This window comes from Scatophagus argus, chromosome 8 (assembly GCF_020382885.2).
Source record: "Scatophagus argus isolate fScaArg1 chromosome 8, fScaArg1.pri, whole genome shotgun sequence".
Classification (NCBI taxonomy): Eukaryota; Metazoa; Chordata; class Actinopteri; family Scatophagidae; genus Scatophagus; species Scatophagus argus.
The window spans coordinates 21,675,783-21,680,129 of NC_058500.1; positions in this window are offsets into that span (position 1 = coordinate 21,675,783).

The following is a 4,347-nucleotide window of genomic DNA, read 5'->3' on the forward strand; positions in this document are numbered from 1 at the left end:
GACCAGTTGCTATTTCATTTTTTTTCTTCTTCTCAGAAAACCCCATGAACAATCAAACCTAGCAATGAATGGATTCTACTTACAAGTAAAACCTGTACAACAACTTCGAACTGTGCCAAATACAACGCACTGGGCTTCACCACCACAGACTATATTGGTTGTAACTGCTGTGGTGGTGGGCCAGACGCATGTGGTATTAAACTGAAGCCAGCTTACTTACAAATAGTACTGAATTACTTACAATAGTACTGGAGGTATCACTCAGTAGAGAAATTCCAAAACTACGTGGTACTGGGTTATTTTGGTTGCTACCTTAAAGGTATCCAGTTCTGGAACCCAGCCCTGTACATCACAGAGGTGTTGTTGAAGGATATATTGTGACTAGTTTTTGAAGATTCTTGTACAAATGAATGGGCCTGGGGCTTGAATCTTCACACAGGTTGGGAAAGTAAAAATACTGAGGACAGACTAATGCATTGTTAACTGTTCTTACTGAATTTATTGAAATGGCAAATGGACTTTACTTAGCCCTCTTCTAATCTGACTGACCACTCAAACTCCTTTACTACATGAGCCAGCACTCACCCAATCACACAAACATTCATGCACTGGTGGCAGAGGATACCATGCAAGGTGGCACCATCTTATCATGAAAGATAACATTCACATGAACACTCACACCCCTATGGAACATTTGGGGTTCAGTGTCTAGCCCAAGGACATCAGGGGCCAGGGATAGAAGCACCAACCTTCCCACTGGTACACCTATTCCTCCCGATGTTTTGATGTTATGAGCCTTCAGCAGAAATGTGTACATACTGGCTCATACAAACAGTTTTTAGGAACGTGTGAACATTTAGCTGCACTGTAGACACTTAACTTTAAAGATTGATAATTACTTGGAAATACCCATGGACTTTTATCATTGCACACTTGCAGTTCACTGTCGTTCCAACAGATGGCAACCTAGGACAAGATCTTGTGAACAGCCATAAAGTGCTGCGTGTTGATGACAAGGAAACATGCGTAGAAATGCAGTGTGTTAAACACACATCCTGTTCAGGTCTAAAAATGTGCTGCATTTAATATGATAGCAGGAGCCAAAAAAAATCATCCAAACAAGCAGACATGGACGAGCATACACACACACACTATAGTCAATTCTCATGTGGTGTTTTACAGCTGCATGAGGCTTTTAACACACATGCAGAGTGCAGTCATGCACACACACTGCACGCAAAATTCGCAAACCCCCTCTTTTCCTTTCTCCTTCTCTCCCTCCCTCTCCCTCTCTCTGAAAACACCTCTCATTTCTCAAGAGGCATCCCCTCGCTGTGTGCAAGTCTATTTTCTTCCACTGACATGTCCTCACTTCAGCAGCCACAATGCACCTTTTGCTCTCACTCTACCACTTTTAGCACACACACATGCTCACACGCAATACTAGCACACATACCATAAATCCCCACATGCTCGTACATGTGCAGACGTGAAAACACACACATACACACACACACACACACACACTTGTCAGCTCCCCTGCTGCTGCTAACAGATGACAGCATGCCTCGGGATGAAGAAAGATAGTCTGAGTCGTGTGGAAGTGGAGGGCAAAAATACATGTGTGTTTGGACAGCATCCAGATGTGCTACACGTGTTCTGAATGTGCGCTGCGGCCTGAAGATATGAAAGAAAAAATGAGCACGGTGTATTATTCATCAGATTTCTATATCAACCGTCATACATGTGGAAACATGAAGGAATGAGCTTTTGGTCCTCTAAGAGTTCTGCTGCATATTTATTTTGTCAAGCTCAAATACAACCTGCTTGAAGAACATGACCCTACCGTGACCACCATACACAACAGTCTTTGTATGTTCCACTTCTAAAACATACACTCTATCAGAGACCACTGTCTTGGCCTAGTTTTCCATGAATATGCTCGCTTGAGGGCAGATGTGTTTCTCCCCAGAGTGAGTAACAGAGCTTTTAATGGACATGAAGGCTTCAATAGTTAAGGCAGCATCTGGCCGTAAAGAAAAAAAGACAGCTGAATACACAATACGCAGTTCAGTACGGTAATGCATTCTGCCATACAGCAGTAACTTCATGTTTTTCATATCGAGATATTCTGTACTGTTCACCCCTCACCTAAGAAAACACAGTATTTGCACTAAACACAAACATGGCACAGTTTTGTACAATTCATGGTCCCCAGAGGATCAAGCTAACTGACTTGGATCCCTTGACTTTGCCTCTGGCTCCACCAGTGAGTCAACGTTTTCAGTTACGCTTACAAATACTTTTGTCACCAGAATTTTTCGTGGTTTCAAGAGGTTTCAAGGGATGAGGCCTAATCTTAGATCACCTGATTTTTCCTCTAGCACCACCATGAGGTTGACATTTATGATTTTCAGTGAAATGCTTCAGCAACTGCTGGATGACTGGCATCACATTTGGAACAGACATTTATGTGCCTTTCAGGATAAAATCCAACAGCTTTCGTAAATCAACCTTTTCGTCTAGCGCCATCTTCAGGTCAAAATGTCAGTTCGTCCACTCCTTTGGTTTTTAGCTAAGCGTCTACAAAGCTAACAGCACTCCCATCACTCTGAAGCCTACCTTATCTGACCTTATCTAAGCTGTACTTTGTGTTTACGTGCTAATTACCAAATGTTAGCTTGCAAACATGCTTAATTAAGATAGTGATCTTGGTAAACGTATCACCATCGCGTATGAGAATGTTAGCATGCTTAGCATTTCTTTCGTTTCTGATGCAGATCATGCTGTTTTTACAGATCTTCACTGGCCACAGTGTGGGACAACATAGTCAAAAACCAGGCATGTTGGTCCTGAAGGGCGCACATTTAAATAGGAAAACATAGGAACGCCATTTACATGAAGACCCTCATATGATACATGACGTGTGACTTTAAAAAATAAAAATAAAAAAAATGATAACGTAGTAGGCTATAAAATATACGCTTTCAGAAGTGCTGACACGGATGTCATATTTCGCCCTATAAGGTGTAGTGAGGCGACGTAAAGAACTAGGCTACTTCAGCTTTAGCATCATTCCACATCATTCACTGAAGACGACTGTAAAACATCTGGAATATTGTGATTTCAGGTTTAACTTCACTTTTTTTTCACCTGATACCGTAGTAAACATCCTGTCACACTGAGGTGCAGGAGTCAGAGCGGTTATTTCACAAGGGTTCAGCGTCCCTTTGTTGAAAACGATCACTGAGGTGAGGAAATATTTGTTGGTCTATTTTCAAATTCAAGGTGAACAGGAGCGGAGACGCGCTTTGATGCAAATGTCCCCCTGCTGCTGCTGCTGCTGCTGCTGCTGATGCTTCCGTGCCGTACGTGAACGCGCTCCATCGCTGTCATCAGTACAACATCAGCATCTTCCGGGGGGGGCGCGCAGAGAAACGGGAGGAGGAGGACGGAGAAAGAGAGAGAGAGAGAGGGAGAGGGGGAGAGAGAGAGAGAGAGAGGGAGGGAGGGAGAGGGAGAGGAGACATACTGGATAAAGGCTACGGCAAAAACCATGATGATAATGGAGTCGAAGCGGTGGAGGATGTCGGATTTACGGGAAAGGACTGTTGAAATTTGACAGAGGGTCCGTGTTGAAACCTGTTCACGATTTTTTTTTAATTCATCCGGTTTGATTTCCACATGCTGCGTGGACTGTGAAGGCGAGCAGAGGAAGGGGAGCACCCCCTCCCCCCCCCCCCGCGCCCCCACCACCCCCCCTCTCCGGATGCCTCGGAAGGTAAAAACGGGGTCCACCGTTAGCGCTACAGGCAAAAAGACGCATCTCATCTCACGGATGGTAATAAAGGACATCCAGAAGAGATCTCTGGACTGATGGATGAGGACGAAAAACAGCTTTAACCCCCTCCACCCCAACCACTGTGAAATAAAAAAAATCCTATTTTGATGTTTTTTTTTTTAATCATTCATGGTGTAGCCCCAAGGAAACGAGCCTTAGACAGCAATGTTGAATCACTGGTGTTGGTAAATTATTCATTAGCGATGTAGGTAGGCTATGATTTTGTATTGCTTCAATGTAGCATTTTCCCTCATCCACCTTTACAATGTTTAGTCTTGTCATGTCATTTTTGCAGGTTACATTTGCATCGTGTGGTTATGTAGGCCCATTTAATAGCCTTTAACAGCCACAGAAGAATCAGCCAAAGCGGGAGAAATATTAGGCAGGAAAGCTTTGAGGACGCAAAAAATACAAGATCTGGGCAGTGGGGGTGTGGGACTGTCTGGGATTTTTTTTTTTTTTTTTTTCTTTTCTTAAGATTTACATTTTTCTTTGTGAGAGTGGAA